The 24,149-nt window shown below is 35.8% G+C and overlaps 1 protein-coding gene and 1 long non-coding RNA gene across 2 annotated transcripts in view; both read left to right on the forward strand.

Moving 5' to 3' along the window:
* Nucleotides 1–24,149, forward strand: part of LOC149788556 (uncharacterized) — a 100,429-nt gene that overhangs the window by 72,441 nt on the left and 3,839 nt on the right. The gene's annotated exons all lie outside the window — the stretch shown is intronic.
* Nucleotides 1,253–11,157, forward strand: LOC149788557 (uncharacterized). Its single transcript, XR_016424167.1, has 2 exons — nucleotides 1,253–7,532; nucleotides 7,645–11,157. It is a non-coding gene; the product is annotated as an uncharacterized LOC149788557 (long non-coding RNA).

Raw genomic sequence — 24,149 nt, forward strand, 5'->3', positions numbered from 1 at the left:
TGGGTTGGATGCACTCTACAGCATGTTGGAAGAGGGATGTATAATGGGTTGGATGCACTCTACAGCATGTTGGAAGAGATATGTATAATGGGTTGGATGCATTCTAGAGCATGTTGGAAGAGGGATGTATAATGGGTTGGATGCACTGTACAACATGTTGCAAGAGGGATGTATAATGGGCTGGATGCACTCTACAACGTGTTGGAAGAGATATGTATAATGGGTTGGATGCACTCTACAACATGTTGCAAGAGATATGTATAATAGATTGGATGCACTCTACAGCATTTTGTGAGATCAATGTAGAATATTCATAATGTACTCTAGAGCATGTTGCAGGAGGGATGTATCATGGGCTGGATGCACTCTACAGCATGCTGTAAGAGGGATGTATAATGGGCTGGATGCACTCTACAACGTGTTGCAAGAGGGATGTGTAATGGACTGGATGCAATCTACAGCATGTTGGAAGAGGGATCTTAATGGGTTGGATGCACTCTACAGCATGTTGCAGGAGGGATGTATAATGGACTGGATGCACTCAACAGCATGTTGTAGGAGTTAACCATAGGATAAATGAGCTTCTGTGCTAGCAATGGTTAGCATGCCAAACTTGGGACCAAAAAGAGGGGCAGGTTAAATCCTTCGATTGAATCAACTCATGCTGCAGTGATGTGTCCTTGGGCAGAATATTTTACTCCTTGGCACAAAATAATTAGTAATGCTGTGTTGCCATGTCCTCACTGTTCACCAGTCAATTAGCTGGAGATTGCACTGAGGAAATAATTATTTAGGATAATTAATAACTTTCGAAAGTCGTTACTGGTAGTATCATTTTGAAAAATTCATTTGCTTTCAGCATTGGTTTGTTGATTTATGTCACATTAGCTTTTGGCTTCATTTCATACCATTCATCATCAGAGGTTAAAATAAAGTTGGTTTTTTTTGTATTCAAACACAAAGGATTATAGACTATAACTGGTTTCAATGTTTCTGGTAGACAGGAAGTATGTGGTATGTAGAGTGGTAATTAGCTGTTTATATAAACTTTTTCTCCTACTTTAAAATTACCCCATTTTACAAAGTAATTTTGTAAAACGTGCAAGGTACATATAATTGAAATTATCAGATGCACTTGCAGATGTCAACAGCACCAATTCCATTGTGAATAAGCATCCATGACAGTTCAGATTCATCATGTTTCTAACCAATATTAATTGTGAATTGTCGTTAAAAACAAACAGTTAATTGTATAGTATCTTATGTTGTACATTCAGTGATATTGTCATTGGCTGTCTAACCATTGTGTAGTCATCACTGCAAATCTTAAAAAAGTCATGTTCCCACCCATGACTGTTTCCATGGGAATACAGTTGACCTACATTTTCTCCTATTCCACTACATTATCCACTGACATGTGGTTGTGGTAGCTTAGCTGGTAAGGTGTTAGACTTGTAACTATGAGGGTGCATGTTCAGCATCTGCTAAGGCTAAATCAGGATGGCTTCCTTGGTGTGCCCTTGTGAAAAGTGCATTGCTTCTATTTCCTCTTCATTTCATAAGGCTAATATCATGTAAAGAAAAGTGCCATTAAAGCAACAAACAAGCAAACTAATAAAGAGACTCATGGTTGCAGTTCATGGCACAGTTCCAAGCAAGCAGACACGCCACTGGTTTCAGACAACATATGGATAGTTTGCACAGAATCACAGCCTGTGTTTTTTTTTTACTACATATGAATAATTAGATTTAAGCTTTAAATATTGGCAAATAGTTCTACTTTAAAGTTTTACCTATCGTTCATAATGACATGTCAACTAATGCAAAGCAAGGGCACTTCATTTAAATGAAAGTGTCAACTTATAATGTTTCTTTTATCCTTTGAAAGAATTCCTTATTCTAAGACATTGCAGTTACTTTGCATGATGTAAGAATGAGAATCACAACCTTTTTGCTTTTTCTTTCAGCTTGAATACCTTTTTGTCTTCCAAGATGTTTTCCTTCTGATCTACTCCTTACCTATCTCTGATAGTCATGTGACTATTCTAATGAAACGTCGACTAACTTCAGCTAGAAGTGCATTTCTCGGAACTGTCAAGTCAAATCTGTTGTACATGTTTTGCTTTTCTTTGATCTTGTCCTGGAAAGCATCATAAGAAACTGATTACAGTAAATTTTCTCTGAATCAGTATGGCCAGACTTTTAAACAGCAATATTGCATTATGTTTATCAACAATCCAACAAAAACATTATCTTCACTCGAAGGGTGGTGAATAAGAGTAATATGTGTGCAAGATTATCCAATAATATCTTAAAATATATCGTATTGTAATTGTATAACTTGACACAGAATTGTAAAGTGGTAAATCTTTTGCCTATATTCTATTGCAATTGTATAACGTGACACAGAATTGTAAAATGGTAAAATCTTTTGCCTATTTTGCTTGATTTTGAATATTATGTAACAGTTGCCGTCGTCATACTGAAGGGTAGTGCAATCACAGGAACTGCATCTAAAGCGTTATACTACCATGATCTATGCAGAGATATTTTGTATTTTTAGCTGTACTGGTCATTATCCAGAAGACCTTATGGGATGGTCTGTTGTCCTTTGTCTGTCCTTCCATTGCGTTTGAACAGAAAATCATATTGACCAGAAGACTTCTGATATTATCTGGCTGGTCCTTAATGAAAATACTGCCACGTGGACAACCAATATAGCCATCACAGTGGCCATCTTCAAAATGAATGGATGGCCATATCAATATCTGGATTTCACTTAAAGACCTTTTATGAAACCTCTACTTGCTCCTGTAGGAAAGTGATGCCAATTTGACATCCAATATGGCCAGCACAGCGGTCATCTAAAAAAATCTCGTTATTGCTACTTCTTCAGAATAGAAAGTCATTCTGACGAAAGATTTTCACCAGAAGACTTGGCATAACATCATTTCAGTCAAAATGAAGATGAACCCAATCTGATGTCCAGTATAGCCATCACAATGACCATCTCAAAACTTTTATCACGGCTCCTTCTGAATGAAAAGCAATATTGCCATGGATTTTCACCGGAAGACTTCTTATGATGTATAGTTTGTCAAAAATAAAAATGTGCTGCTTGCACATCCAATATTGCCACCACAGTGGCCATGTTGAGAATCTTGTTATTACTACTCAAGAATGAATGGCCATATCAGCATGAGGTTTTCACTGAATGAGGAGAGCCATAATGTTGCATTGGTTAGCATGCTGGACTCACAACTGAAAGGGTGCATGTTCAGACTGTACCATCAGACCAGCCTGGTTTGGCTGCCGTGGTGTGTATTTGGGCAAGGCACTTTATTCCGATTGCCTTGGCACTAAATAACCTGCTTGTGCTGCTGTGCTGTTAAGCACCAAACCAAACCAAATCACTAAATGACTTCTTGCCCATAAATGAAAATGGTGCCGATATAACTTCAGTATGGCTGGACATTAGCCATTGTGAAAATCTATCACTACATCTCATAGATGGCTGGTAATATTTAAATTTTTCTTTCACCAAAAGGCCTCTTAGGATATCTTATTGGTAATAAATGAACACAGTACCAGTCTAATATCCAATATGGCCACCATGACAACCATCTTGATATCCAATATGACCAGCATGACAGTCATCTTAAAATTCTTATTGGTGGCGCTCTACAGTTTAGTATTTTGCATAGAATTTTTAAGAAAAAGAATTTCCCCTGGCTTTCCTCACTGGTTATACTGGCTATTTAAAAAAGACCATGTATATCTTAGGTATAATTCAAAGAACCTTTAATTCCCTTTATTTTGGTGTATGATTGATGGGTGTAATATGGGTTATAGAGTATACAGCTTGGCCTTACTCCAGATGTGCATCTTTCAAAAAAGTGCTAGCTCCACTTGGTCATTTTCACTTCCTGAACTTCAGAGGTAAATTGTATAAAAAAGAGCTTACAACTTTTTTTTACATTTGATATATTTGGTAATTCATTCATTGCACTTTCAGAAGCTGGTATTGTCTAGTCTGGCAAAATTCATTTTCCCTATTTTAGTAGCTGCTATGAATAGTGTACTTTAGACTAATTCAGGCTGATTTTTTAGCACAAGGGAGCAGCCATTTTAGTTAGCAGTGTGCTTAGATCATGTACAGTTTCCAAAGGTACAATATCCAAAGAAATATCATCCACATTACAACAACTTCACCTTACATACGTAACTCTCTCAAAAGTACATAATAACTGGTTAGCACCCCCATTATTGTTACTCTTCCAAAGCAGAAAGTCATATCACCAACATTACTTTTCCACAAGAAGACCTCTTGTGATGTCTTGTTGGTCCTAAATGAAAATAGTGCAAGTCTGACATCCAATCTGTCCACCACAGGAGCTAATTTGAAATTCTTGTTATTGCTGAAGAATATCATTATGAGAGATAGTTTCAGTGCTTGGTCTTATTTTGTATTCCTGGAAATTCTTTTCTGCCAGTAGAGCATCAGACCGTGTGGGGGACTCTTGTTACATTTCTTGTTATCAATTTTGATTTTGTAAATTTGTTTTGTATGAACTTGTGTATTTGTTTTGTATGAACTGGTGTAATTTGTTTTGTATGAGACAATGTAATTTGTTTTGTATGGGCCAGTGTAATTTGTTTTTTATGAGACAATGTAATTTGTTTTGTATGAGCCAGTGAAATTAGTTTTGTGTGAGCCAGTGAAATTAGTTTTGTGTGAGCCAGTGTAATTTGTCTGAGCCAGTGTAATTAGCTTTGTATGAGCCAGTGTAATTTGTTTTGTATGAGGTAGTGTAAGGAGTCTGTATAATGTGTCACTGTAATGAGTCAATATAATGAGTCATAGTAATGAGTCAGAATAATGTATCAATGTAATGAGTTAGTGTAATGAGTCAGTTTAATGTGTCTGTGTAATGAGCCAGTGTAATTTGTTTTGTATGAGGTAGTGTAAGGAGTCTGTATAATGTGTCACTGTAATGAGTCAATATAATGAGTCATAGTAATGAGTCAGAATAATGTATCAATGTAATGAGTTAGTGTAATGAGTCAGTTTAATGTGTGTGTGTAATGAGCCAGTGTAATTTGTTTTGTATGAGGTAGTGTAAGGAGTCTGTATAATGTGTCACTGTAATGAGTCAATATAATGAGTCATAGTAATGAGTCAGAATAATGTATCAATGTAATGAGTTAGTGTAATGAGTCAGTTTAATGTGTCTGTGTAATGAGCCAGTGTAATTTGTTTTGTATGAGACAGTGTAATGAGTCATTGTAATGAGTCATTGTAGTGTGAAGTAGTTTAAAGATTTCTAGAACTTTGCAGATGTGGTTAGAATTTATAATTATTTGGAATGATCAAGAAAAAAATTATGCTTTTTTAATTTTTTAAAACTAATATGAAGGATCATCTGCTGCATGATATGTTTATTTATTGTATTTTCTATTTGTAAAGCTTGACTTATCAAGACACTGACAGTGTGGTCAGAATTGACATGTCTTTTTCAACAGTGTTAAAATAATCTCGCTAATTATCAAAGGATGCATGGATACTACAGATAATATCCCCTAGCAGTTGTATCTGTAAGGATGTATGTACAGATAATATCCATAGTTGTATCTGGAAGGATACATTTAAACCACAAATAATATCCCATAGTAGTTGTATCTGGAAGGATGCAAGGATACCATATATAATATTCAGTAGTAGTTGTATCTTGAAGGATGCATGGATACCACAGATAATATCCCATAGTTGTATCTTGAAGTATGTATGGATACCACACATAATATTCAATAGTTGTATTTGGAAGGATGTATGGATACTACAAATAATATCCCACAGTAGCTGTATCTTGAAGTATGCATGTACCACAGACAATATCCCTTAGTAGCTGTATCTGGAAGTATGCATGAAGATTATATGTAATATCCCATAGTAGTTGTATCTGGCAGTATGCATGTATACATAGTTGTATCTGGAAGTATGCATGGATATTGTGGGTGATATCCCATGGCATTTGTATCAGGAAGGATGCATGTACAGATAATATCCAATAGTAGTTGTATCTGGAAGTATGCATGGATGCTACAGGTAATATCCCATAGTAGTTGTATCTGGAAGTATGCATTTATACTTCAGATAATATCCCATAGTAGTTGTATCTGGAAGTATCCATGGATATTACAGATAATATCCCATAGTAGTTTCTGGAAGTATGCATGTATAATGCAGACAAAATCCCATCGTTAGCATTTGACTAATAGTAATTTTGATGTTGTATGATCAGCTTTTACTCTGACAGTAACATCACATACACAGTGTTGTACATTGAGCTTTGGCAGTATGGTACTATACAGTATTGTACATTGCATTCTGACAGTATGGTCATATACAGTGTTGTACATTGAGCTTTGGCAGCATGGTACTGTACAGTGCTGTACATTGAGCTTTGACAGTATGGTCATATATACAGTGTTGTACATTGATATTTAACAGTATGGTACTATACAATGTTGTACATTGAGCTTTGACAGTATGGTACTATACAGTGTTGTACATTGAGCTTTGACAGTATGGTACTATACAGTGTTGTACATTGAGCTTTGACAGTATGGTGATATATACAGTGTTGTACATTGATATTTAACAGTATGGTACTATACTGTGTTGTACATTGAGATTTGACAGTATGGTACTATACAGTGTTGTACATTGAGATTTGACAGTATGGTACTATACTGTGTTGTACATTGATATTTAATAGTATGGTACTATACAGTGTTGTACATTGACATTAGACAGTATGGTACAACAGTGTTGTACACTGATGTTTGACTGTATGGTAGTATACAGTGTTGTACATTGAGGTTTGACAGTATGGTACTATACAGTATTGTACATTGAGCTTTGACAGTATGGTAGTATACAGTGTTGTACATTGAGGTTTGACAGTATGGTACTATACTGTGTTGTACATTGATATTTAACAGTATGGTACTATACTGTGTTGTACATTGAGATTTGACAGTATGGTACTATACTGTGTTGTACATTGATATTTAATAGTATGGTACTATACAGTGTTGTACATTGACATTAGACAGTATGGTACAACAGTGTTGTACACTGATGTTTGACTGTATGGTAGTATACAGTGTTGTACATTGAGGTTTGATAGTATGGTACTATACAGTGTTGTACATTGAGTTTTGACAGTATGGTCACATATACAGTGCTGTACATTGATATATAACAGTATGGTACTATGCAATGTTGTACATTGAGCTTTGACAGCATAGTCATATATACAGTATTGTACATTACATTCTGACAGTATGGTCACATATACAGTGTTGTACATTGAGCTTTGACAGTATGGTAATATACAGTGTTGTACATTGAAATTTGACAGTATGGTACTAAACAGTGTTGTACATTGATATTTGACAGTATGATCACTTAAAGTGTGGTACATTGAGATTTGACAGTATGGTACAACATAGTGTTGTACATTGAGGTTTGACAGTATGGTACTGTAGTGTTGTACATTAAACTTTGATGGTATGGTACTATAGAGTGTTGTACATTGAACCTTGACAGTATGGTCACTTACAGTGTTGTACATTGAGATTTGACAGTATGGTACTATAATGTGTTGTACATTAAGCTTTGACATTTTGTTCACATACAGTATTGTACATTGAGTTTTGACAGTATGATACTATACAGTGTTGTGCATTTAGATTTGACAGTGTGACACAATACAGTGTTATACATTAAGATTTGACAGTATGGTACTATACAGTGTTGTACACTGAATGCACTGCAATTTGTTTTTCCTTGATGCCCTAAATATTGACTCAGTGCATCCTTCTGGGTGATCTTTTTGTGTCCAGAGTCCCAAGAGTTATAAACTGTAATATGACAATGAATATTCTTTTTTAAAACAATGTATCTAAGAATAAGACATGCTGAGGCTGTGATAGTTGACCGAGTTTTAAAATATTTCTAAGCACACAAGTGAAAGAAATCCCATATTATTTAGAATTATCAAAAAGTCACTTCAAAACAATCTCTAACAAATAAATGTTTTTGAATCAATGGACTCTGCTTAATTTTGTAGCTACCCAAGGTTACATTAGGAAATATCCAAAAGGAAAAAAAAAGAAGAGAGAACCACACCAAATTGTTCATTTTTTTTTATAAAGAATATCAACATATTAATCACACTGACTCTAATGGTGTACTTTTTCTTGCTTGTTATTTATCCTTCCTAGTCATTTGTGCAAGCACAACCCCACATAAGGAGCCTCTCACTTTTTTTTGTGAAGTGACAGTCATACATGTACATACATTTAGTCTTGATACCTGAATGTATGCATTTGTCTGTATTAAATACCTTCAGAATTATAATTGCTCAGTCATTTTATTTATTTGTTTTTAATTCTTATTTATATAGAGATAAAACTTAAGTGCATTTTGCAAGATAAATTGTACTGATTGCTGATCAGCAGAGGGTTAAGTCATGGATTAAGGCATTACATGTGGTAGTTCTCTACAAAAATACACTTAAAAGTGTGGCTCTGGGCAGTAACTTGGAATAAGCCATTTCTCAACATATTAGTGCAAAACTTGGAATTCCAAATTGTGTTCTTTCTCAAGAAATTGCAGGGCTGTTTTTCTGCATTTTATTTAAAGTCCTACTTTATCAGAAGGCTTCTTATATATTTTCATCAGTGTGCATGCGTATGTATGTATGTATGTATATATATATATATATATATATATATATATATGGAAAAAGGCAAAACTGGTTGTTCCATACAGGTGACCACTGTACAAAGGTTTACCTTATAAAATTGATTTTTGAACAAAAACCATGCACTGAATATTATTGTTGTTATTGTTATTATTATTATTATTAATTATTATTATCAAGATGGTATAATGTGCACTGTACAACAAAATCATGATTATGAATATGTGTTGTTATCCCCAAAATTTATGTTCCATTCAAAATTACTATATCCTGCTGACTTTAATCCATCCTACAAATGAAATCATCACCAGCTTAAAATTTACACTGTTCTTTGTTCATGCTTTAAAAACAAGATCTGGATTAGTCATTTGCTCACCTTGAAAAGATCAAAAGACAGTCGGCTTATATGAGAAGCCTGTGATGAACAGAAATCAAAAGCTTTACATGTCTGTTCCTCATTCTGACCTATGAACTTGAACTTTTATATGAGAAGCCTGTGATGAACAGAAATCAAAAGCTTTACATGTCTGTTCTTCATTCTGACCTATGAACTTGAACTTTGCCTGCCTTCCCACACAACCCCTGACCCAAATAAAAGGGACATAACTCATCTCTTCTCAAAGATGAATATTTTTCATCAGAGATAATTTTAATTCACAGGCAGTTCAATAAAGAACTCTAACTGTCACACTAGTACAAGACGTGACTTCCATTTCTGCTGCAATAACACATTTCCTTTTCCCACCATCCAGCAAATATATTGTTTTGATTCTGTCCTGGAAGATAAAAACTCCTTTGCTTTTGAAGCTGGCATATTGACATTTTTCAGCTTGACTGACAGTGTGACTGGAGTACAGTAAGTACAATTCATTGACTGACAGTGTGACTGGAGTGCAATAAGTACAGTTCATTGACTGACAGTGTGACTGGAGTACAGTAAGTACAGTTCATATATAAAATGCTTATACATTGATTCATATGATATGCCTTTATCTAAACAATGCTTTTCTCATTAAAAAAGTTTTTAATTTGCTCACGTGGAGCTGTAACTGCTGTTACACTCCACTGACCTCTTAGGTCAGGGTGACACTATGAAGACAGTTGAGTATTTGAATACAGTGAGTGCTGAATACAAATGACCATCATGACAAGTTTGACTCTCTCTCTCTCTCTCTCTCTCTCTCTCTCTCTCTCTCTCTCTATATATATATATATATATATATATATATATATATATATATATATATATATATATATATATATATATATACACTTTAGGTCTGTACCCAATATTCACTTCATATTTGTTTCAGCCCCAAATAGTTTATTAAATGAGGTATTCATATTCGGCCAAATAGTATGATGCAGCCGAATATGAATAGTACAATTAGGTCAACATTCCTTAACAGCAGACACATTGTAATCAGCTTTGTTTACTTACGCTAGCTAGATAGATAGGTAAATGGCAAGCTGCTGGTTCATTCAGGAACTAGCCATGTGGTTGAGTCTTCAGAACCACAGAGAACTGAATTTTACAACAATTCAATGGAATTTGAAGTCTCACATTGTGACATTTTAACAAGCCCTTTGAATGACTGACATGTGAGATTAGTACAAATGCTTGTTTGTTTATAGTATTGCCAGCAATTCACACTGTCTTGCTGTATCTGCAGAGAGACATGTGATGACAGAATGAAGAAGATGGTTGCAGAAATTATATCAGCCTTGAAGCATAGACTGTTAGGCCTGTTTGATGATGAACGTTTTGTAATTTCTGCAAGGTTAGATCCACATTTCAAACTGAACTTCATAGCTGAAGTACACAAAATCAAAGTTACAGTGGAAATTGCAAAAGCCGTCTCATTATCTCAATCTTAAGATGCTGACACTGTCAACAGCATGCAAGCAGAATTTGAAAATCCACCCAGTAAGAAATGGATTTAAAGCCTACTACAAATTGTTGCCTGATGTCTGCATGCCATTTTGTGGAATTTAGGCCATAAAGGGTTATATTGTGTGCATCCCTTTCATTCAGTTTTCAGTTTTCTTCAGTTGCATCAGTTATTTATAGGATTATTTAGGCCTAAAGAGGGTATTATGAAGGTAGCAAAGGTTATAGGGTTAAAGGTTATTATCAACCCATAGAAAATATTATCTCTACACTTTTATGATGGATGGTTGTATTGACATGAGATTCTCTCTTTCTAAGTTGGTAGATAGACTAACCTATATAGATCTTTTATGTGGTAGTGAACAGGCTGACCTATATATCCTCTCTAACTTGGACATACTTACCTATAGATCCTTTCATAACATGCAATTGATTCAATGTATAATGTCTTGTGAACACCATAACTTTAATAAATGGAAACATTTCACTCATGCCAAGTGTCCTTGCTTATTTTAGTGCTAGTATGAATCAGTATGACAATCCATGATATTTGACCTTGGAACCAAGGTCAGAGGTCATCGACTGTGTTCTGCACTGAACGTGTGAAATGGATTTTGACTAAATTTTGTACTGCATTTCAGCAAACAGTTGAATCAGTTATCACTCGGAACTTGGATATAACTATCAGTGTCGAAGATTGTTGCTCAAGGATTTGATTGGAAAGACTTATTGGTATAGTGTCCATTCTCTTTACTAATAATAATAACAATTATCTCCATACAGTTAGTAAGAAAGTATAGATTCACTGACCTATCAGGGCAAGTTTTTTAATGTCAAGGGAGGCAACTCAAATTTAGGTAAATGATTAGAAATGATGGCAGTTATTTCACTTGATTATTCCTCAGATACTGTTTCAAATGTTAATATAAAATGTCTTGGGACTTGAGTAAAGAAGAGAAAAGGCATAAAATATAAAGATTATTTGGATGAGTATGTTTATGAATAGCAATATTGCAGTTCATTTATCTAATTTGGTGTAGATCAGTACCTAATGTGGTGTAAATCAGTATATGATGTGGAGTAAATCAGTATCTAATGTGGTGTCAATCAGTATATGGTGTGGTGTAAATCAGTATCTAATGTGGTATAAATCAGTATATGATGTGGAGTAAATCAGTATCTAATGTGATGTAAATCAGTGTCTAATGTGGTGTTACATCAGTATCTAATGTGGTGTAAATCAGTATATGATGTGGAGTAAATCAGTATCTAATGTGGTGTTACATCAGTATCACTGAACTCTCCAAGCCATTAGTATTCTGAATGGCTTTCATAATGGCTAATATACATGATATATAACAAAAAACAAGAAAAGGTGAAATGGATGAAACTTGGTATGTGTATAAATCTGATGAATATCCTGAACTAGTTTTTCATTTAAACTAGAATGGCTTGTGAAAAATTCAAATAAATACTAAACATGAAATGTAAGACAACCAAGTGTATCCCATTGTCTGGACAGTGTCTGGGAGACTTGTTAATGATATATCCATGATCATCAAGTCCAAGGTCAAAGGTCGTAACTTAGATTTTGCACTCTTTAACTTGAGAACATGTTAACTGGAGTTCATAAAAGAAAGAAGAAAAAAAAATTTAAAAACCAAATTCAGTTGGAGTCTTTTAATAATGGTTTCAATATTCAGTCTATAAATTCTTTTTGGCCACCTCGTTGAGGGGTTTGAGTATTTTTTTCATTGAATGAGAGACTTATCAATAGACTGTGAACAAAATAAAGACTGCCATAAAACTTACTGCTCAGAAATGATATAATGACAATCCATTCATCGAATTTCTCCTTGCAAGGTGTTTGGGTCACGTGAGATACTGCATAATGACAATCCATTCATCGACTTTCTCCTTGCAAGGTGTTTTGGGTCACGTGAGATCTGCATAATGACAATCCATTCATTGACTTTCTCATTGCAAGGTGTTTGGGTCACATTAGATACTGTATAATGACAATCCATTAATTGACTTTCTCCTTGCAAGGTAGTTGGGTCATGTAAGATACTTCATAATGACAATCAATTCATCCACTTTCTCCTTGCAAGGTGGTTGGGTGATGTGAGATACTGCATAATGACAATCAATTCATCCACTTTCTTTTTGCAAGGTGGTTGGGTGATGTAAGATACTGCATAATGACAATCCATTCATCCACTTTCTCCTTGCAAGGTGGTTGGGTCATGTAAGATACTGCATAATGACAATCCATTCATCCACTTTCTCCTTGCAAGGTGGTTGGGTCATGTAAGATACTGCATAATGACAATTCATTCATTGACTTTCTCCTTGCAAGGTGGTTGGGTCATGTGAGATACTGCATAATGATAATCCATTCATCCACTTTCTCCTTGCAAGGTGGTTGGGTGATGTGAGATACTGCATAATGACAATCCATTCATCCACTTTCTCCTTGCAAGGTGGTTGGGTCATGTAAGATACTGCATAATGACAATTCATTCATTGACTTTCTCCTTGCAAGGTGGTTGGGTCATGTGAGATACTGCATAATGACAATTCATTCATTGACTTTCTCCTTGCAAGGTGGTTGGGTCATGTAAGATACTGCATAATGATAATCCATTCATCCACTTTCTCCTTGCAAGGTGGTTGGGTGATGTGAGATATTGCATAATGACAATTCATTCATCCACTTTCTCCTTGCAAGGTGGTTGGGTCATGTAAGATACTGCATAATGACAATTCATTCATCCACTTTCTCCTTGCAAGGTGGTTGGGTCATGTGAGATACTGCATAATGATAATCCATTCATCCACTTTCTCCTTGCAAGGTGGTTGGGTGATGTGAGATACTGCATAATGACGATCCATTCATCCACTTTCTCCTTGCAAGGTGGTTGGGTCATGTGAGATACTGCATAATGACAATTCATTCATTGACTTTCTCCTTGCAAGGTGGTTGGGTCATGTAAGATACTGCATAATGATAATCCATTCATCCACTTTCTCCTTGCAAGGTGGTTGGGTGATGTGAGATATTGCATAATGACAATTCATTCATCCACTTTCTCCTTGCAAGGTGTTTGGGTCACGTGAGATACTGCATAATGACAATCCATTCATCGACTTTCTCCTTGCAAGGTGTTTTGGGTCACGTGAGATCTGCATAATGACAATCCATTCATTGACTTTCTCATTGCAAGGTGTTTGGGTCACATTAGATACTGTATAATGACAATCCATTAATTGACTTTCTCCTTGCAAGGTAGTTGGGTCATGTAAGATACTTCATAATGACAATCAATTCATCCACTTTCTCCTTGAAAGGTGGTTGGGTGATGTGAGATACTGCATAATGACAATCAATTCATCCACTTTCTTTTTGCAAGGTGGTTGGGTGATGTAAGATACTGCATAATGACAATCCATTCATCCACTTTCTCCTTGCAAGGTGGTTGGGTCATGTAAGATACTGCATAATGACAATCCATTCATCCACTTTCTCCTTGCAAGGTGGTTGGGTCATGTAAGATACTGCATAATGACAATTCATTCATTGACTTTCTCCTTGCAAGGTGGTTGGGTCATGTGAGATACTGCATAATGATAATCCATTCATCCACTTTCTCCTTGCAAGGTGGTTGGGTGATGTGAGATACTGCATAATGACAATCCATTCATCCACTTTCTCCTTGCAAGGTGGTTGGGTCATGTAAGATACTGCATAATGACAATTCATTCATTGACTTTCTCCTTGCAAGGTGGTTGGGTCATGTGAGATACTGCATAATGACAATTCATTCATTGACTTTCTCCTTGCAAGGTGGTTGGGTCATGTAAGATACTGCATAATGATAATCCATTCATCCACTTTCTCCTTGCAAGGTGGTTGGGTGATGTGAGATATTGCATAATGACAATTCATTCATCCACTTTCTCCTTGCAAGGTGGTTGGGTCATGTAAGATACTGCATAATGACAATTCATTCATCCACTTTCTCCTTGCAAGGTGGTTGGGTCATGTGAGATACTGCATAATGATAATCCATTCATCCACTTTCTCCTTGCAAGGTCGTTGGGTGATGTGAGATACTGCATAATGACGATCCATTCATCCACTTTCTCCTTGCAAGGTGGTTGGGTCATGTAAGATACTGCATAATGACAATTCATTCATTGACTTTCTCCTTGCAAGGTGGTTGGGTCATGTGAGATACTGCATAATGACAATTCATTCATTGACTTTCTCCTTGCAAGGTGGTTGGGTCATGTAAGATACTGCATAATGACAATTCATTCATTGACTTTCTCCTTGCAAGGTGGTTGGGTCATGTAAGATACTGCATAATGACAATCCATTCATCCACTTTCTCCTTGCAAGGTGGTTGGGTCATGTGAGATACTGCATAATGACAATCCATTCATTGACTTTCGCCTTGCAAGGTGGTTGGGTGATGTGAGATACTGTATAATGACAATCCATTCATTGACTTTCTCCTTGCAAGGTGGTTGGGTGATGTGAGATACTGTATAATGACAATCCATTCATTGACTTTCTCCTTGCAAGGTGGTTGGGTCATGTAAGATACTGCATAATGACAATCCATTCATCCACTTTCTCCTTGCAAGGTGGTTGGGTCATGTGAGATACTGCATAATGACAATCCATTCATTGACTTTCTCCTTGCAAGGTGGTTGGGTGATGTGAGATACTGTATAATGACAATCCATTCATTGACTTTCTCCTTGCAAGGTGGTTGGGTCATGTAAGATACTGCATAATGACAATTCATTCATTGACTTTCTCCTTGCAAGGTGGTTGGGTGATGTGAGATACTGTATAATGACAATCCATTCATTGACTTTCTCCTTGCAAGGTGGTTGGGTGATGTGAGATACTGTATAATGACAATCCATTCATTGACTTTCTCCTTGCAAGGTGGTTGGGTCATGTAAGATACTGCATAATGACAATTCATTCATTGACTTTCTCCTTGCAAGGTGGTTGGGTGATGTGAGATACTGTATAATGACAATCCATTCATTGACTTTCTCCTTGCAAGGTGGTTGGGTGATGTGAGATACTGTATAATGACAATCCATTCATTGACTTTCTCCTTGCAAGGTGGTTGGGTGATGTGAGATACTGTATAATGACAATCCATTCATTGACTTTCTCCTTGCAAGGTGGTTGGGTCATGTGAGATACTGCATAATGACAATTCATTCATTGACTTTCTCCTTGCAAGGTGGTTGGGTGATGTAAGATACTGCATAATGACAATCCATTCATCCACTTTCTCCTTGCAAGGTGGTTGGGTCACATTAGATACTGTATAATGACCATTCATTGACTTTCTCCTTGCAAGGTGGTTGGGTCACAAGAGCAAATGGTATGGATCTGCTCCACTTCTTGATCAGTTGCGTTTTTTTCTTCACCTATTTCAACAAGTGACCATTACATACAGTATAGAATTTTTGACCGAACAAAAATCTGGGATTAAGGAAAAAAGTTTTTTTTCTGAATGCAATACAATTTTGCCATCACATTTTACATAGGGATTTGGTATCTATTAGAGACTGTGAATAGTTGGTAGATATTCATGAAAAATATGTAACCTTAAATAACTATTGTCAAACAAAGAGTTGATAAAGAAGAACTACAAAAGAAATGGGGAGATTAATTTTCTACAGGAGATCTCGTATGAACCAGACATCGGATTCCAGTTTAGACAGTAAAGATATTACACACATTCCTGAATATATTTTTTAAAATTAAATTATCATCAAACAAAGAGTTAATAAAGAAGAGGTACAAATAACAACAACAATATGAGAAGTTAGTGTTCCACATGAGATGTCATACTAACAGGACAGGTGACTTTGAAGGAGGTATACTATTGAATTTGGTGACAATAGGTAATAAACATTGTTAGAAAATAATATTCATGTTAAAATTGTTGACAAAGATCTGTATATGTATGAAAGTACATCTTGTATCACACACACACACAAAGACATAGACACATAGACACACACACAGACACACACACATGGTTGCAAAAGATGATGTAATTTTTGAATTTTTGGGGGGGATAAATGGTCCATGGGAATGATGACTTTAAAGAAATTTTGTTTCCAATATGATTTTGAAGAAACTTTGTTTATTGGATTTGCTATTTAGTATTTTAATATCAGATATTCTGTATTTAAAAATTTCAGCAGGTGAAAAATTATTGGTGACATGTAAATGCAAATCATGTATTAGTGGTTTGACACCATTTATCTAAATATTGTTCTTCTATGGCTTTTAAAAGTTTGTATATATATATATATATATATATATATATATATATATATATATATATATATATATAAATAATGCATGGGTTAAATATATGCCATGGAAATTATATGCATGTGATCCTCATCTATGACGTGGCTAAATATATGCCATGGGAATTAAATGCATGTGGTCCTCATCTATGACGTGGTTAAATCTATGCCATGGAAATTATATGCATGTGATCCTCATCTATGATGTGGCTAAATATATGGCATGGAAATTATATGCATGTGATCCTCATCTATGATATGGCTAAATATGCCATGGAAATTATATGCATTAGATCCTCATCTTACAGCATAATTATTCATCCGTTGTGTATCATTCCATACTCCAAAGGAGTTTCCTCTCTTTGGCAGGCTGTAAAAACTGCTACTTCATTGTAAATTTGGTGGTAAAATGCCAAATGGAAAAACTGGAGACTTTGATAAATGCATCACGCTCAATTCATGCTGCATTTTCTGTAATCGATACACGTCAATGGCTTTTATGTAGAATTCAAAGAACTTACAAATTTGTAGGAGGGAAAATGTTGGGAATTCTGTATTTGCAGAGATGGATTACATGGCTGAAGATGGTATAAGGTAGCTTGCCACAATATACCAGTAACACCATTAGGAAGTGCATCTTAACTACCTTAAATAGTCTGGTTATTTATAACTCGTTTTTTACTGGATTGCAGTATGGGATAATAGATGAAATAAGATCCAGTCAGTATACTAAAGTATTAATAAACATAGATGATGCATTCAGAATTAGATGACTCTAGGGTCAAAACAGCTTTCAGGCAGTGCTATATTCTGTAAGATTGTGGGCTGTATAGGGTCAAAACAACTTTCAGGCAGTGCTATATTCTGTAATAGTGTGGACTGTGTAGGATCAAACAGCTTTCAGGCAATGCTATATTCTATAAGAGTGTGGACTGTATAGGGTCAAAACAATTTTCAGGCAGTGCAATATTCTGTAAGAGTGTGGACTCTATATGATCAAAACATCTTTCTGGCAGTGCTATATTCTGTAAGAGTGTGGACTCTATAGGTCAAAACAGCTTTCAGGCAATGCTATATTCTGTAAGAGTGTGGACTGTATAGGGTCAAAAGAATTTTCAGGCAGTGCTATATTCTGTAAGAGTGTGGACTGTATAGGGTCAAAAGAATTTTCAGGCAGTGCTATATTCTGTAAGAGTGTGGACTGTATAGGGTCAAAAGAGCTTTCAGACAGTGCTATATTCTGTAAGAGTGTGGACTGTATAGGGTCAAAACAATTTTCAGGCAGTGCTATATTCTGTAAGAGTGTGGACTCTATAGGGTCAAAACAACTTTCAGGCAGTTCTATATTCTGTAATAGTGTGGACTGTGTAGGATCAAACAGCTTTCAGGTAATGCTATATTCTATAAGAGTGTGGACTGTATAGGGTCAAAACAATTTTCAAGCAGTGCAATATTCTGTAAGAGTGTGGACTCTATATGATCAAAACATCTTTCTGGCAGTGCTATATTCTGTAAGAGTGTGGACTCTATAGGTCAAAACAGCTTTCAGGCAATGCTATATTCTGTAAGAGTGTGGACTGTATAGGGTCAAAAGAATTTTCAGGCAGTGCTATATTCTGTAAGAGTGTGGACTGTATAGGGTCAAAAGAATTTTCAGGCAGTGCTATATTCTGTAAGAGTGTGGACTGTATAGGGTCAAAAGAATTTTCAGGCAGTGCTATATTCTGTAAGAGTGTGGACTGTATAGGGTCAAAAGAGCTTTCAGACAGTGCTATATTCTGTAAGAGTGTGGACTGTATAGGGTCAAAACAATTTTCAGGCAGTGCTATATTCTGTAAGAGTGTGGACTCAATAGGGTCAAAACAGCTTTCAGGCAGTACTATATTCTGTAATAGTGTGGACTGTATGGGTCAAACAGCTTTCAGGCAATGTTATATTCTGTAAGAGTGTGGACTGTATAGGGTCAAAACAATTTTCAAGCAGTGCAATATTCTGTAAGACTCTGGACTCTATATGATCAAAACAGCTTTCAGGCAAACTATATTCTGTAAGAGTGTGGACTGTATAGGGTCAAAACAATTTTCAGGCAGTGCTATATTCTGTAAAGAGTGTGGACTGTATAGGGTCAAAACAATTTTCAGGCAGTGCTGTATTCTGTAAGAGTGTGGACTGTATAGGGTCAAAACAATTTTCAGGCAGTGCTAGATTCTGTAAGGGTGTGGACTGTATAGGGTCAAAACAGCTTTCAGGCAGTGCTATATTCTGTAAGAGTGTGGACTGTATAAGGTCAAAACAATTTTCAGGCAGTGCTATATTCTGTAATAGTGTGGACTGTATAGGGTCAAAACGGCTTTCAGTCAGTGCTATATTCCGTAAGAGTGTGGACTAGCAGGGGCATGGCATGGTCTATTCATGGTTACTATTTACATTTTATTTTCACAAAAACTGCTAATCAGAATTTGATCAAATTTGAAAGAAAGCGTAATCTATGACGTGGCTAAATATATGCCATGGGAATTAAATGCATGTGGTCCTCATCTATGACTGGCTAAATATATGCCATGAGAATTAAGTGAATGTGATCCTCATCTATGACGTGGCTAGATATATGGCATGGAAATTATATGCATGTGATCCTCATCTATGATGTGGCTAAATATATGCCATGGAAATTATATGCATGTGATCCTCATCTATGATATGGCTAAATATATGCCATGGAAATTATATGCATTAGATCCTCATCTTACAGCATATTTCTTCATCCATTGTGTATCATTCCATACTCCAAAGGAGTTTCCTCTCTTTGGCAGGCTGTAAAAACTGCTACTTCATTGTAAATTTGGTGGTAAAATGCCAAATGGAAAAACTGGAGACTTTGATAAATGCATCACGCTCAATTCATGCTGCATTTTCTGTAATCGATACACGTCAATGGCTTTTATGTAGAATTCAAAGAACTTACAAATTTGTAGGAGGGAAAATGTTGGGAATTCTGTATTTGCAGAGATGGATTACATGGCTGAAGATGTTACAAGGTAGCTTGCCACAATATACCAGTAACATCATTAGGAAGTGCATCTTAACTACCTTAAATAGTCTGGTTATTTATAACTCGTTTTTTACTGGATTGCAGTATGGGATAATAGATGAAATAAGATCCAGTCAGTATACTAAAGTATTAATAAACATAGATGATGCATTCAGGATTAGATGACTCTAGGGTCAAAACAGCTTTCAGGCAGTGCTATATTCTGTAAGATTGTGGCCTGTATAGGGTCAAAACAGCTTTCAGGCAGTGCTACATTCTGTAAGAGTGTGGACTCTATAGGGTCAAAACAGCTGTCAGGCAGTGCTGTATTCTGTAATAGTGTGGACTGTGTAGGGTCAAACAGCTTTCAGGCAATGCTATATTCTATAAGAGTGTGGACTGTATAGGGTCAAAACAATTTTCAGGCAGTGCAATATTCTGTAAGAGTGTGGACTCTATATGATCAAAACATCTTTCTGGCAGTGCTATATTCTGTAAGAGTGGACTCTATAGGGTCAAAACAGCTTTCAGGCAATGCTATATTCTGTAAGAGTGTGGACTGTATAGGGTCAAAAGAATTTTCAGGCAGTGCTATATTCTGTAAGAGTGTGGACTGTATAGGGTCAAAAGAATTTTCAGGCAGTGCTATATTCTGTAAGAGTGTGGACTGTATAGGGTCAAAAGAATTTTCAGGCAGTGCTATATTCTGTAAGAGTGTGGACTCTATAGGGTCAAAACAGCTTTCAGGCAGTGCTATATTCTGTAACAGCATGGACTGTATAGGGTCAAAACAGCTTTCAGGCAGTGCTATATTCTGTAAGAGTGTGGACTCTATAGGGTCAAAACAGCTTTCAGGCAATGCTATATTCTGTAAGAGTGTGGACTGTATAGGGTCAAAAGAATTTTCAGGCAGTGCTATATTCTGTAAGATTGTGGACTGTATAGGGTCAAAAGAATTTTCAGGCAGTGCTATATTCTGTAAGAGTGTGGACTGTATAGGGTCAAAACAGCTTTCAGACAGTGCTATATTCTGTAACAACGTGGACTGTATAGGGTCAAAACAATTTTCAGGCAGTGCTATATTCTGTAAGAGTGTGGACTCTATAGGGTCAAAACATCTTTTAGGCAGTGCTATATTCTGTAACAGCATGGACTGTATAGGGTCAAAACAGCTTTCAGGCAGTGCTATATTCTGTAAGAGTGTGGACTCTATAGGGTCAAAACAGCTGTCAGGCAGTGCTGTATTCTGTAAGAGTGTGGACTCTATAGGGTCAAAACATCTTTTAGGCAGTGCTATATTCTGTAACAGCATGGACTGTATAGGGTCAAAACAGCTTTCAGGCAGTGCTATATTCTGTAAGAGTGTGGACTGTATAGTGTTAAAACAATTTTCAGGCAGTGCTATATTCTGTAATAATGTGGACTGTATAGGGTCAAAACAGCATTCAGGCAATGCTGTATTCTATAAGAGTGTGGACTGTATAGGGTCAAAACAACTTTCAGTCAGTGCTATATTCCGTAAGAGTGTGGACTAGCAGGGGCATGGCATGGTCTATTCATGGTTACTATTTACATTTTATCTTCACAAAAACTGCTAATCAGAATTTGACCAAATTTGAAAGAAAGCGTAATCAACAAAGCTTATTCAGATGATGCCAGCCTGCTAGCAAATATGGCCCTTGTTACAATAGATAGAAAAAAAAACTTTAAATGACTTCTACTTAGGAATGCTTATTATAAATTGACAAAAAGCAAAAGAACAACAACAAAAGACAAAGCATCCTCGCATGAAGTTTATTCATATTTGTTCAAATGATAAACTGATATGTCATTAAAAATGACTGCCATTACAAAAGATTGGAAAAACTTAAAACAACTACTCTAGAACCATTCAACATAAAATAAACCATTTTTAATAGAAAGTATTTTGGCATGAAATTCTTTCCAATTATTCAAATGATGCCAGTCCATCATCGGATATAGTCACTGATACAAAAAAAGGGAAAACTTTTAAGCAACTAAACAGAAATCATGATTTGGTCAAATTTAAGAGACAGCATCCTGGCAGAGATGACTTTAAAATTTTACAAATGCCATAATGCAGGTACTTATGTGAGCAATATCAGCCCTGCTTGGTTCTCTTGTTAATAGTAGTTGACCTAGTTTATTTTTCCATATGTTATTTGATGTTTTTCATTTTGTTCCTAGAATTTCATTGATATAATCTACAAAATTTGACAGGTTTTAGATGCTTTAGTGCTTTCAGGTATGTGACCAGCTGTACCCGAAAATCAGCATTATGCATGCTGCTTGAGTACATGTTTGCTTTTCATGTTTAAAAGTATTTACAGGTATTTGGGTTATATTTTGTGAAAAGACCAATTGATTATGTAAAGTCAACAATCATACAACTGATGTGTGTACACATTTTTTGGAGCACTCGAGAAGGACATCGAAACATCCAGTTGAAAGTAACCCCATCCCCCTTATGCTCCAGAAAATGTTTGCAATTAATTTTACCAATCACTCCTCTGTCCAGCCATGCCTTCCTGTTACACAGATAAATGTTCACCTATAAATATCAAGATTTGGCTTGATTCTGTTCTACTTCTGCAGTGCTTTTGATCCAGTTTCATTCAAGATGAAATCCATCATGATACTGAATCACTCCCCCCATCCAGTAATATTCCATTATGCCAAATACTGCTACACCTTTGTAGGTGTTATACTTATGCATGCTCTTATTTCCTGAAAGAACCTTCATGGCAATGGTAGATTCCTTCTTATTTGTTTCTGACCACCACAGAAAAGATCTTTTACATGCACAGGATGCAACTGTCCCTGCACAGGGTATTGCCATTTAACATTTCCATCCAGCCCCTGCACACTGGGTACAGCCATTTTATGTTTCCATATATCCCCTGTATAGGGTACAGCCATTTTATGTTTCCATGTATCCCCTGTATAGGGTACAGCCATTTATTGTTTCCATCCAGCAAATATTTAGGATTAAACCCATCAATGATGTAGATGATGATATTGGAAGACACAGCTTCATGCACCAATCAGGATTTCAACCTCATAACTCGGGTGCCAGAAGCTACTGTGCTGACCTCTATGCCATCAACTCCTCCTCCTCCTAATGAGAAAGCTTGACAGTAGCCTCCCTTTCATCAGTGGTTCTTTGTGGTGTTTTCCTGGGTTCTTCCTCCACAAAGTATATAGACTGCCATGTATAGCCTATCATGTGGTGAAAAATGGTCCCACAAATACCAAGCCAAATTTGCTCCTTGTTATTGTTATTGTTATTATTAATTATTATTATTATTATTGTTATTATTATTATTATTTCTCAGATGGGCTTTCTACAAGTTTTGATTGGATACCTGACTAGTCACCCTATTTTGCACTGTCTGTTTGTAATGACATCATGTCAAGAGTATCACTAAGTCTGCCATTTTCAGAATTATGATTTTACCATTGTTAACAGAAAGAGGGCAAATGCCAATAAACTGCATATAATGTATAAAAGAAAGCTACAGGGTAAACATACACATGTACACTTTTTGCCTAATGAAATGTACACAACCAATTTTATTTTTCAGGCAGTATTGTTTTATATTTTCTATGTTCAAAATTGGACTACTGGGGCTTGTTTAATACACAATACTCGCAAAGCTGGGATTTAGGAAAGTAACATTTTTAAAACATTTATATGTGTTGATTCCTTAAGTAACATCATGGGGAGTTTAGTCAATTTATATATATATATATATATATATATATATATATATATATATATATATATATATTGTTTGTAGAATAATGACACATTCATTGTTTTGTTCTCAGCTGTTAGTTAGCAAGAGATTTTTCTATACATTATACATCTTAATGGTGACACAAATTGCTAACAGTGAGGAAACAACATTGTGTCTTCAAAACAATCAGTTAATGCTATCAAGTAGTTAATGCTATCAAGTAGTTAATGCTATCAAGTAATTAATGCTATCAGGTAATTAATGTTATCAAGTAGTTAATGCTATCAAGTAGTTAATGCTATCAAGTAATTAATGCTATCAGGTAATTAATG

Source organism: Sinohyriopsis cumingii, chromosome 11 (assembly GCF_028554795.1).
Source record: "Sinohyriopsis cumingii isolate HCF-2022 chromosome 11, ASM2855479v2, whole genome shotgun sequence".
NCBI classification, from domain to species: Eukaryota; Metazoa; Mollusca; class Bivalvia; order Unionida; family Unionidae; genus Sinohyriopsis; species Sinohyriopsis cumingii.